The sequence below is a fragment of the Crotalus tigris genome, unplaced genomic scaffold, assembly GCF_016545835.1.
Source record: "Crotalus tigris isolate CLP2741 ecotype Arizona unplaced genomic scaffold, ASM1654583v1 scf7180000019328.220996217465:2438092, whole genome shotgun sequence".
In the NCBI taxonomy this organism is placed as follows: Eukaryota; Metazoa; Chordata; class Lepidosauria; order Squamata; family Viperidae; genus Crotalus; species Crotalus tigris.
This window is the reverse complement of record NW_024097488.1, coordinates 893,800-906,509: the sequence shown is the minus strand read 5'-3', so window position 1 is coordinate 906,509 and position 12,710 is coordinate 893,800. Positions and strand designations below refer to the sequence as shown.

General features: G+C 39.3%; 1 protein-coding gene across 11 annotated transcripts in view; it reads right to left on the bottom strand.

Annotated features, from left to right (window-relative positions):
- The window catches only part of SH3PXD2A (SH3 and PX domains 2A), a 276,364-nt gene that overhangs the window by 37,250 nt on the left and 226,404 nt on the right, over nucleotides 1-12,710 (bottom strand). The gene's annotated exons all lie outside the window — the stretch shown is intronic.

Here is a 12,710-nt window from a genome sequence, read left to right as displayed (position 1 = left end):
TAGCTGTCATAGAAGCTACTGCAAACTATTTTTGTGTATTTCACTTTTAAGGATCTATGGAGAGAGTTAAAAAAAAAAGTGTGGCTGGTGTTCGTTCTTCTCTAGAAGTAACTCTGGAAGTCTTCCCGAGATTCCTTGCTGGCATATGCAGGATTGGAGAACTTGTGTTTGAGACCAACTGTTAATCTGGAATTCAAATACTTAATAGACATATGAGGAGGAAAAGGGAATCTGGAAAGTGACAGCTTGCCTTTAGTTATGTGACAAATTTATAATTGAATATTTTCTACAGCTCACAATCTGCAATTGAAAAGGAGTGAATAAGTTGCCAAGAATGAATATAGAGAATCCATATCCAATTTTCCCATGTTAAGTTGTTATGTGCATGTTGAGTAATCAGTTTAGCCCAAATTAATTATATATGTCAGTGGTGGGTGAACCTATGGCACGGGTGCCAGAGGTGGCACTCAGAGCCCTCTCTGCGGGCATGTGCGCCATTGCCCCAGTCCTACGCCTTCAGCTGGGTTTTATAAAACCTTTTCGCTTTAGGCCTCCGTCACTGTGTACAAAAAAAAAAAAGGTTCAATCAATCAGTCAATTTCAACTTCTCGCAGGAAAAAAAAGATCTTGCAAAGTTGGAATTGATTGATTGAACTTTTTAATCCCACCTAGTCTGCTGTTACCACTGCAGCCACGCCCACCCAATGGGCCAACCCACCCAATGGGCCACACCCATCCGGCACCCGACGATGCATAAGTGGGTTTTGGGTTGCAGTTTGGACATTCAGTCTCTAAAAGGTTCGCCATCACTGATATATGTGAATGTTTAAATACTGTTGAAGTCCTTGAAAATATTAAGGTTCAAGTATATAAATAAAATGGAGATGTAGGTACTCCACACTGCTGCTATTTGATATTCTATATTTCATGGAATTCAGTACCAGCAGGAGACTGTGAATTCTAGTCTCACCTTAGGCACAAAACCAGCTGGGTGACTTTAGGCTTGTCACAATCTCTCAGCCCTAGGAAGGAGGCAATGGCACTTCTGAAAATCTTGCAAAGAAAACTGCAGCCAGTTAGTGGTCAGGAGTCAAGACTGATTCAAAGGCATACATGCACACACACAAAACAAATTTTGTGGAATTAGATATTTTTCCATTCCTAAAAACACATTCTAATTCTCTAAAATGAAATAATATTTATCCAGAAAACTGATTTCTACTTTAGCTAACTAAAATCCATTCAAATGCAATTTATAATCCTTTTTACACTCCTGTGTTAAAAGCAATCTTTAACTCTTGGCGGGTTCTTTCTGTTTCATTCACCATTAAATATAAAGAAAAATGGTATTATTGAGAAGTAAAACATATCATTTGATTACTTCATTTGATATACACATTGATCAATAATTTGTGCAATGGGAATCAAACAATATCTGCTGTTACAGTTAATCAGTTGAGAGATGAGGAATAATATGTCCTTCTGTTTTAAAATTGTATTCTTTCACAAACACATTTCCCTTAAAACAGATTAGGGGGCAAGATCATTCAGCTCCAAAATAAATTGTAGAAATGAATATGAAGATCTATTGTTTATTATCTGATTTATCTTCCTCCTTTTCATCTAGGAATAGAAACAATTTGCCCATAAATGAAGAGGAGCAGTTGAGACAAGCTGGAAAACAAGGCTTGGATAATTGTCACGAATATCTCATGTATCTTCTTTCATTGTAGGTAGTGGTCTCTATAATAAATGCATGGTGTGAGGAAGAGAAACAGTTGGTTGTGGAGATAAATAGCAACACTTATTCAAAAACATTTGCATATAGTCAGAAGTAAACTATTATTTAATTTAATAATTTTGCCTGTAGATTCATTACCTGATTGATTTTGGGCAATACTGAGTTTTAGCATTCGTTCACTGTGTAACTTAGAAAATAGTTTCCATCTGGTATAAATGAAACACAGAGCATAAGAGTGCATGCCTTTAAATACACAATAATTTGCTGCCTCTGTCTGATTATCAGCACTTTAAATCCCCTTTTTCTGCTTGCAACATATTTGAATCTGGATTGTTTTGGGTCTACACTGTATCCTACGTCTCACAGCTACACTGAGTACCTTTGCTCCCATTTATGAGCTCCACCCGTTTGTTTTTTTTTTACAGTTAGGCCAGGGGTAGGCAACCCAAAACACTCAAAGAGCCACTTAGACCCATTTCCCACTGAAAACAAAACACGGGGAGCCGCAAAACCCTTTTGCTATCTAAAATGAAGATAACACTGCATATATCCTATATATATAGTGTTATCTTCATTTTAGATGTCAAAAGGGTCTCTCTCTCTGTCTCTCCCTCCCTCTCTCTCTCTCTGCCCTTGGTCTGCCAATCCTCTCTCTTTCTTTCTCTCTCTCCCTTTCTTTTTCTTCCCCTCCCCTCTCTTTCTTTCTCCCTTCTCTCTTGGTCTCTCCGATCTTCTGCTCACCTGGCAAGCTGGCTTCAAACTGTTCTCCAACAAGCTCGGGGGTAGGCAACCTCGGCTCTTTTATGACTCATGGACTTCAACTCCCAGAATTCCTGAGCCAGCATAGCTGGGCTAGCTAGCTTTCTCCTGCCCTTCCTGCTTCCTGCAGAGACGCAGCCAAGGCAGGAACCCCACCCAGTAAGCTTGTTGGCTCGTCGAACAGGGTGAGGCCACTCTCTTTTTTTATACACATGGAGAGAGAGGGGGGAGGGAGGGAGGGAGAAGGGAAGCTCTCTGGGAGCCACAGGGGAAGGCTCAAAGAGCCGCATTTGGCTCCAGAGCCGCAGGTTGCCGACCTGTGAGTTAGGCCAATACTATGGTTTTCAGTTCCATCTCTCAGGCTTTCAGTTTCTCTTCTCTCCCTAGAGATCAGCAGAATAAACTTTTTGTTATAAGCCAAATAACTATTTGTATAAGGTATCATCAGCCAATGTCAAAATAACACCAAGGCTCCCTGCCATTGCAGGTAAGGAAGTCATAGTTGAAATAACATGAGTAGCAAAAAACAGACAGTGATCTCTTAAATCTAAGGGAGGCCTTGCACTCTGATACTAACTACCTCCAACCATTTTGAAGAGAACTGGATATATGAGGTCTAGAAAAACCTGTCTTGGAGCTTAGCCAGACCGATTTTTGAAACTATTTCTAATGTCCCTGGCCATTATAAAAACACTGAAATAATGCATGTAGATACCTGACTTTGTATCTCCCTGCTCCTTCATTATTTTTCCATTGTTGCCATACTTTTTAAAATCATAAGCATTGTTATTGATTTCTGTTTATATTAGTCAAATGTACAACATCACCCCCATTTTATCCTGCTACCCTTATCATTTGCAGCCTACCCTTTCATCTTACCTTTATCATCTGCAGGCTAATTTTTTAAGTTCTTAAGTCCTCAGATCTACAATTGTGAGTACGTACGTGGTTCAATATTCAGCACTATAATGTATTATTAAATTCAATTTCATACTTCTCAATTGTTTCAAAAATAAAAACAAACAATACAAATTATACCATAGCCACTTCCCCAAGAAGCAAAGTTTTCTCAAACGTAATCTGTTTTTCTCAGTTGGAGAATTTAAATTTAATTAGATTGTTACACAATAGGGGAGAGATTCTCTCAATATGATATTCACCCATGGCAGCTGTCTATAATACTAGAAAGATAATTGACACAGCCATTTCATTTCAAAACAGTTTCACATAGTTTGCTGCTCAAAATGAGTATTTTTTTTAGTGATACGAAAGAACAAGAGGCATAGAGAATTGAACATACATTTGTAATTATAGCACAGAAGTAAGTAGACCAGAAGCTGATGTACATCTGATCCTAATTAGATGGAAATGGTTCTATGAATTGTTCTTCATAAGCAAATGTTGCACTATAGTTAGCACTGAAAACCCATAATAGCAGCAGGCTCTGTGCAATCTTGCTTTACTCCAACAACTTCTTCTGTTATGAGGATACTCTTTGAATGTCTGCTTCTTGACATGGCAATTGGACAGTAGGTCTTGGACTCACTCAGCCATACAACTGCAGATCCAAACTTGCTAACAGACATGTCATTATTACTAAATTTTTCCTCATTCAAATTAGAATAATGTTGAAAAGAAGAAATAATCACAAGAGGTTGATTAATAGAAAGTATAATTGGGATTTGGAAAAACCTTAGGATCAATTGTCTTAGAACTGCATCAAGTAGTTAGTTGGCCCATATAAATAAAAGGAAGAAAGAGCTAATTACATTAGTATAATGACAGCATCTACCCACACTTTTTAAATGCAGCACATAATTAAATGGATTAATGCTAAAATGGGGAACATGATGAAACTATTTTTCCAAACAGTACTATTAGCTTTTACAACTTCAAGAAGTATATTGAAGTATAGATTAGATTTCTTATCAATATTAAATATTGGACAACATATATGTACCATACCTATAGTACTAAAATAATTTGTATAGTTTGATTTTATAAATAGCCAATTAAATATTCACATACTGCAAAATACAAGCAGCTTCTTTTTAAAGTGCAGAACTAATGTCTGGGATATGTTGGGAAGCACTGGTGTGTGCAACCGATTAAAGACAAAATCAATTGAAGCTAAATTCAAAACTAAATGCTGAACAGAGGGACAAATAACGTGAACTTCATGGTGACAATTTTATAAACCATTCAACATAAGTAAACTCATGGGAAACAAATTAATCTTATGCATTCAAGAGAGTACAAAAATCCAGCCTGAATGGATACATAACTGCAAATATCTGCCTTGCACGTTGACTTCCAATTGCCCCAATAAATACACAAGTAGGCATCACATTTGCTTTGTTCAGGTTAAACAAAAGGCACTGCTCTGAAGCTCTAAAATGCTTGCATCATTTTTAACACTCTGAAATGAGCTGCTGCCAACTGAAAACTTTAAGACCAGAATTTAGGTTTCTTGATAACCATGTTGAAATCTAAGTCCAGCAGTACTACCTCAAAACCTTCTACAAATTATACATGCATCTCTGTTCTGAAGCTTTTTCCTTTTGCCTAGTAATGTGAGATCTGTGGTCTTTCAGCCATTACTAAAAGCCATAGTTCTCTTCACCAATGGCATGCTGGCTAAGGCTGCTATGGGTTGTAGTTTAGCAAGACTTTGATACTTTTATTTTTCCTATCCCCGAAGTACTAAAGAACAATTAGGGGCATACATAAAAAGAAGTGTTGTTTAAATTACAGCTTTCCATATTCTTATGTACCACAAATTCTTATTGCTTATGCCTTATTGGAACCACATGCTACAATTAGCTACATACCACACAGTAGTTATGATTGGACCATTCTGCTTGCCTACAACATTGCATCTCCCTTAGAGAAATAGTTCTTAATAAATAAATATCAGGTCAACTGCCTGGACTCTCATTGTCAGAATCCAATTATATTTCATCTTTAATTATCAAACATAGAAACTCCCAATTCTGCCTTCTCTGGATTCTGCCATAAGAGGGAGAAAAGGGGGAGAGCAAAGGGGCTTTATGGCCCTCACTTCCTTCAGCACACTTCAAAGGACTGAATGTGTGTTTATTGTGGCCTCTAAGCTTTAACATATCAAAGAAGAGTAATTGCCTTTCATGTAGTTATCTGAAGTCTCCATCCCGACGGAAGAAAGAAGAAACGGGGTGGAATTGTGATACTTGAAACTATCACTGGGAAGGGGGGTTGATTGGGTGGGACTACTGGGGAACCCCTTAAAACCTTGAATGGGAGAGCTTGGACCCCAAGTCCTGTCTAGCATGCCTGCAACCATTTTCTCTTAATAAGGGATTCCTGTTGGAAGAATTATTCCAAGAGTTCTGTCTTCTTAAGATGCAAAGTGGGGTGGGTCCTCACATTAGACAGGACTTGCAAAATTAATCCACATGGAAGGAAGACCCTTGCCGGGGGATTTTGCAAAAATTTACCATGTCAGACAATGGAGCAAAAGAGGGGGAAAACTCCCTGGAAAGAGAGCCGCTGACCCAGTTGGAAACTTGCCAGATGTTGGGATCCGAGAGGCCAGATTCCTCAGGAGAAGAAGTGGTGGAGACACAGGACCACAAGCCTCGCTGGTCGATGGGCGTTGGAAAGAAAAGTGAGTGGGGAAAGGAATCAAGAAAGGTGACCCTGAGACGGGGGACCACGCAACCAGAATGGAAGCAGGAGATGGAGAAATCCCTGCACGCAAGTGAAGAGGGAGGAAGCTGGGCACCGTACTCAGACTGGATCCTAGAGAAAGCTATTGACCTGATGAAGAGAACTCTCAGCTCCCTAGGAGAGGAGAATACTGAACCCTAAGGCTGCCCCAGTTCCTGGAGCCGCAAAGGGAGAGACACCGAGGGGAACGTGGAACCTGCAACCCCAGGGACATCTACTGATCCAGGAGCTCCCACCCCCTACCGAACCACAGATGGCAATCTGGACGGAAGGCACTACCACCCACACCAGAGGCACCGATCCATTCCAAGACGTCCACCGTTGGAAGTGAAATTCAAAGGGGAGCCAACACGCTTGGGATTTTTCCTAACCCAAGTCCTCAGCTACATGGAGGAATATGGGCAGGACATTCCCAGCGACAAAGCCCGCATCCGGATCGTGCAATCTGCCCTGGATGGACAAGCTGCGGATTGGGTAGTGAACTTGCATGACTCCAATGCCCCAGAACTCAGTAACTTCAACCGTTTCATGTCCTCTTTGAGAAGACGATTTGAAGACCCCCTGGCTGATCGCAAAGCCCGTGAAAGAATAACAACGATGAGGCAGGGCAAACGCCCAGTGGCTGAGTATACACAAGAATTCCGGGCCAGTGCCAGCAAACTGAATTGGCCAGAAGACATCCTCCTTGGCCATTTCAAAGACGGACTAAACTATGATCTATATGATGCTTGCCTACCCCGGGGGGACCCACATCGACTTGAGGAATGGTACGTCTTGGCAGAGGAAGCAGAGATCGACATATTGAAGAGGCACCGCCGAGGAAAACCATGGAGCCGCCCCCCGCCTGAGCTGACACACCAACCGGTGAAATCATCGGATACAGCCAAGAAGCAAATGAGATGTTTCAAGTGCGGAAGAGAAGGGCATCGAGCTGTAGAATGCCGCTCAAAGGGCCCCCCGCACAACCCAGACAGATCCCCAATCAACAAACCCGGAAAGTATTCAGCTAAGCCAAAAGAAACGGCCATGAGAATGATGGAAATTGCAGAAACCCCCACCTCGGCTCACCAAAGGGAAAGGACTCCAGCCTACACCACAGGGCCGGTGGATGCCTCAGATGACAGCTCGGAGGGCGAACCCCTGGTAAGTGGATGCATCACACCCATCTTCCAAACAGTGACTATATTAATCCCCCCCATGCCCGAAGCTGTGAAGGTGAAAGCCTTAATAGACTCTGGCTGTACCCGCTGCCTCATTAGCCCAACACTAGTGGGGAATCTGGGCATCCCATCCAGGAGACTGGAACAACCAATCTCATTTGGCCAGCTAGATGGATCCCTAGCAGGGGGGGTGCCAGCTACCCTAGCCACTTTGCCAATACATCTCTCCCTGGGCAACCATGAAGAGGACTTAACGTTTGTGGTGACCCCAGTTATGGAATGCCCAATGATTCTAGGGATGGAATGGTTGAAAAAATGGAACCCCTGGGTAAATTGGAGGACGACAGAAATCAAATTCCCGAAGGGGGACCCTATGGACTTAAAACCCCAAGAGAGGCTACCAGAATCAAGAATAGAAAAAGCATCCATATGAGAGGAAAAAAGATTAACAGAAATACCAGAGGAATATAGGGACCTTGCTGAAGTCTTCAGTGAGGAGAGGGCGAATGAGCTTCCCCCCCACCGAACCACAGACTGTACCATTGAATTCAAGCCTGGGGCAAAACTCCCGAAGCCCAGATTATACTCCATGAGCCCAAAGGAGAAGGAGGAAATGGAAAGATTTATAAAAAAAAACCTGGAGAGAGGTTTCATTGAGCCAGCCAAGCCTAAAGTGGCTGCCCCGGTCCTTTTTAGAGAGAAGAAGGATGGCTCCTTACGTTTATGCGTGGATTATATGGCCCTGAATACAATCAGTGAAAGCAACCTATACCCGCTGCCCCTCATGAAAGACATGCTGTCACACCTATCGAAAGGGAAAATTTTTTTCTAAACTAGACTTAAGGGAAGCTTACTATCGAGTGAGAATCAAGGAAGGGGACGAATGGAAGACTGCATTTAACTGCCCCATGGGGTGCTATCAATTCAAAGTCTTGCCAGTTGGATTACAAGGGGGCCCTGCAGTCTTTATGCAACTAATCAATGACGTTCTAAGGGAGCACCTGTTTAAGGGGGTCCTTGTTTACTTGGACGACATTCTTATCTTTACCGAAACAAAAGAAGAACACGTCAAACTTGTCAGAGCGGTTTTAAAGAAGCTGCGAGCCGCTCATCTATATGCCAAACTCTCAAAATGCGAATTCCACCAGGAAAGGATAGACTACCTAGGCTATCGCATATCCCCACAGGGCATTGAAATGGACCAAGAGAAGGTCAGAGCAGTATTAGAATGGGCACCACCCCGCACAAGAAAGCAACTACAAAGTTTCCTGGGCTTTGCAAATTTTTACCGCCAATTCATCCCCTCATTTGCACAGATAGCCTTGCCCCTCACTAACTTACTAAAAACGAAGGGAACATCCTCAGTAAAACCTAGCCAGCCACTAAAATGCAAAGTGGGGTGGGTCCTCACACTCATCTTTCATAAATTGTCTAGCCATTTAAGCAAAATTGCCTAACTAAGAAGCAAGGACCTACTTTTTCAGAAACCAATATATTTTGTAGGCTATTTGTTCTTTCTCTCTCATTCTTTCTCCACCCTTTACATCTCTATGCAGGACATGAACAAAAAACAAAACATAACAAAAAAAAACCTGCAGGGGATTGTATAACATTTTTTCTGCATGCAGTCAATTAATTATGGGGCTCATTCTTGCTTCTATGCTGATAACAGTCACTGAAGAAAAATGGCATCAATTCTCCAAAATTAGGTTAAGAACATATCTCTGCTATCATTATATGCAGGTTCGCATTCCAAATCTACACACATTCAAAATCAAATGGTAAAGTCATTCTTGGCTTCATAAATTTCTTAGCTAGTTTAGTAGCCTTCTACAGCTGTTCAGTCATTAGATTATACAAGAGTTTGGTGGGGGAAAACAATCCCTCTTAAAACACAGTGATAGTCAATCTGTTCTTAACAATGTAAAAATAAAGTCCATCTGCTGAGCCTTGCCCAAGAGAAAATTCTTCCACTCCAAGTTCACCTTTTTTAAAAAGCTGACTTTTCTGACATTCCCTAGTCTATATTGATGCAACAGACACATTTTCCATTTTAGAGACATTCAAGAAATACACAACATTTCAAAACGCAGTAACTTCACATAATGAAGCTGTTTACATTTCAGAGTAATCCTTTTCTTCTGCCATTCAAAGAACATCTAGTACTTGTCCAAAATTTAAGGGCTGACTAGAGAACATGTTATCTTTTTTAAAAAAGGGAGCAGGGCAGAGAGGAAGGTTTAAACTGTTCCTTGCATTTTGGACAATAGATCAATAATCAAATCTAGCACATCTAACAACTGGTCTCTTTAGAGATTTATACCAACAATTCTGTTATGTGTGCTGCCAAATAGCTATTCCAAACGCTTCCATACTTCTATCAGCAATTGCTAAAACTTACTATTAATAGTAGTTGCTCTATTCATTATTATTTCCCTGTAGTTTAGAAAGAGAGTAAGAGGGCATGTAACAGCACATTGCTAGTAAGAAGTTGGCATAAACTATTATTTCTACATTTTACTAGATTTATATGTGTTTATTTGCACATTTGTCCTGCTCTGCTTTTAATTTTTATGTTTCAAAACAACACTGCACAAATAGTATTTAGATATCTGAACTTTTTTTCAAAGTATTTAAGTCTAATTGCATTTTATCATAACATAGCATGGTGGATGATTCAGAAACTGCACCCTTGAAAGAATAACATTACACTGCACCTGAATCTTAAGTTCAGATCAGGATTAACCCATTTTCAGCAGTTAGTTCTCTTGCATGAGGAAAACATGCATGCAGTGAAAACAAAGTTATTAATGCAAGATACTCAATCATTTGTTTCTACATATCAGCTAAGTAATTTTGGTAAATGATCAGAACAGCTGCAAAGCCTATCATATTGCTGCTTTCTTTTTCTGAACAAAGTTTAATTCTCTGTAGCTGCCAAATCAATATACTTAATACAGCAAAACTATATATACATATAGCTTAGACTTAGAGACTGGAAAAAAGGACCCAGTTGTTAATATTATTATTAAATCCCATCTTTCTTCTAAAACTGAAGACTGTGTATATTGTACACCCTCCTATTTCTTCCCCAAACAACAGTCCTGTTGGGCAGCATCAGCTAAGAGAATACAAACTTTCATGGCTAAGGGACAGATCTAGAACCTGACTCTTCCCACTCCTTTTCCAACATCTTAACTCCTGTACCATACTATTCAAATTATATACCACACTGTTGTATTAACAATATTGATAGCGATAGGCAACACAACAATTTTGACACTGATAACTGAAGTCAAGTCTTCAGATAAGACTCTAGTTCTCATAATCATGTGAAATCTGATAAACATTGTTAGCAACACCATTACTTCAACAGAAAAACAGTGGTTGAACAAGACTTTTTTGCATTTGCTTCCTTCAAGAAAATATAGTCTCATTTAGAATAGCCAGACTAACTTACCTATAACAATAGTATGTTTTGTCAGAATTTAATTTGTTAGGCTTCATTCATTTTTAGATCTTAAATACATTCCTGACATTGGGGTACTTCGTTTCTACTACCATCCTAGGATTAGACAATCATTAAAACAGAGTGTCTTTTGTATACTAGTAACATACCAGCCCAAAGAAATTATTAGAAGTTCCCACCATTAAAAGAGTAAGATTATTATGATTTCTTAAGTTTAGTTTTTCGCATACAAGTAGAAGTATGAACTAATCTTTATTTTTGATGAATTGCTTAAAATAAAAGCTTACAATATATAAAAGTTTTGGAATAAAATACTTTGGATCATAGTTTTGTGGCAGGATACTCGCTTTGCTGGCAGAAAGTCCCAAATTCAATCCCTGTTATCTCTGGTTAAAAGAGTCCGAGATAGCAGGTTATGGGAAAGTTCCCTTGCCTCAAACACTGGGAAACGGAAGTTGCTATCAAAGAGAAAAAACCTTCCAGCCTAAGAAAAGCAAAGGTAGAAATTATATGAAGCTGCCTTATCATTAGTCAGATTACAGTCCATCTCATCCAGTCAAGTATTGCTTAGCAGCAGTTCCTTCAAAGTACCCTACCCAAGCTTTTTAGTTGTTAAACTTTTGAAATTTGTGCCAAATACTCAGAGGAAAAAAGAGACATTTGCAAGAATTGGGAAATACTTTGTCAGAATTTCAATGTAGAGTGATTTTGTGAATTCCTAGATCCACCCAATTAAGAATCCAAGCTACTTTATTTAAAAAACATCAAGCATTACTTGATGTTTTCTACCTTGCCCAGACATTCACAAAAAAAGATATTAGCATTCTAATCTTAACAGATATAATCACAAAAAGAAATGCCCAATTTATTAGAGGGAATATCACTCCAATCTTAAACATGCAGGAAATCTTGTTCTTGATTTCCAGGGCTCAGAAAAACAGGACCATTTGAATTTGTGACATATATAGATATATATTTCAAAAAGATCCCATCAAATAATAAAGGGAATAAAAAGAAGTCAGAAGTGGAAAGGGAGCTATATACTGGTTCTAGTCATGAAGCAAATATCTTCAGTCCCGACAAATCATGGTCCATTCATTAGTCAAGCATGCTTTTGTGTGTGAGCAAAATGCCTTTAGGCTTCTTCCATCTACAACTGCATGAGACCAGACTTAGTTGCAGGAAATGGCTGGCAATAGATCATCCTTCCTTAAACAGGCAGTCCAAAGATATTTTCCCTCCAATGACATTTTCAGTTATGTTTTCTGTTCTTTCTGAACATTTTTCCATGAAACCAAATTCAAATAGGAGTGCATTTTTCAGTTGGTATTATATTTACTTTTGCTGCATCAAAAATGAGAGGCATTAAAAAAAACCAAATCTATTTGAATTATTCAGAAATCAGGCAAGGATACCCAAAAATGGCTTTTTGATTACATTTAGTTGTTTCATAGTATATTTACATATTTAAATAAAAATAAAAGATGGTTCTATCTCTTAGCCTTATGAAGTAGGAATTAAAGCATGCAGAAAATTTATAATTATAGAGTAGAAATAGAGTTTATTTTGCTCAGATGGCAAAGTTTCTGTTCCTTATTTCTGCAATTCTAAAACTGTCATTTTCATAAAACTATTTTTTAAATTGAACATGGTTTATACCAATCTGCTATCCAACAGCCCACTAAATAGAGGCATATCTATAACAGCACAAATATTATTCTATATCAAAGGCAACCACATTATTAGGGGGTTCCACTACCAACATGGCCAAAGAACATAGAGAAAGCAGGCAAGTTCAACAATCTCTCCTGTTTTTTTCTCTATATTTATTACCATTTCAAAATTGCTTTAAATCAGGTGTGTCAAACTGCCA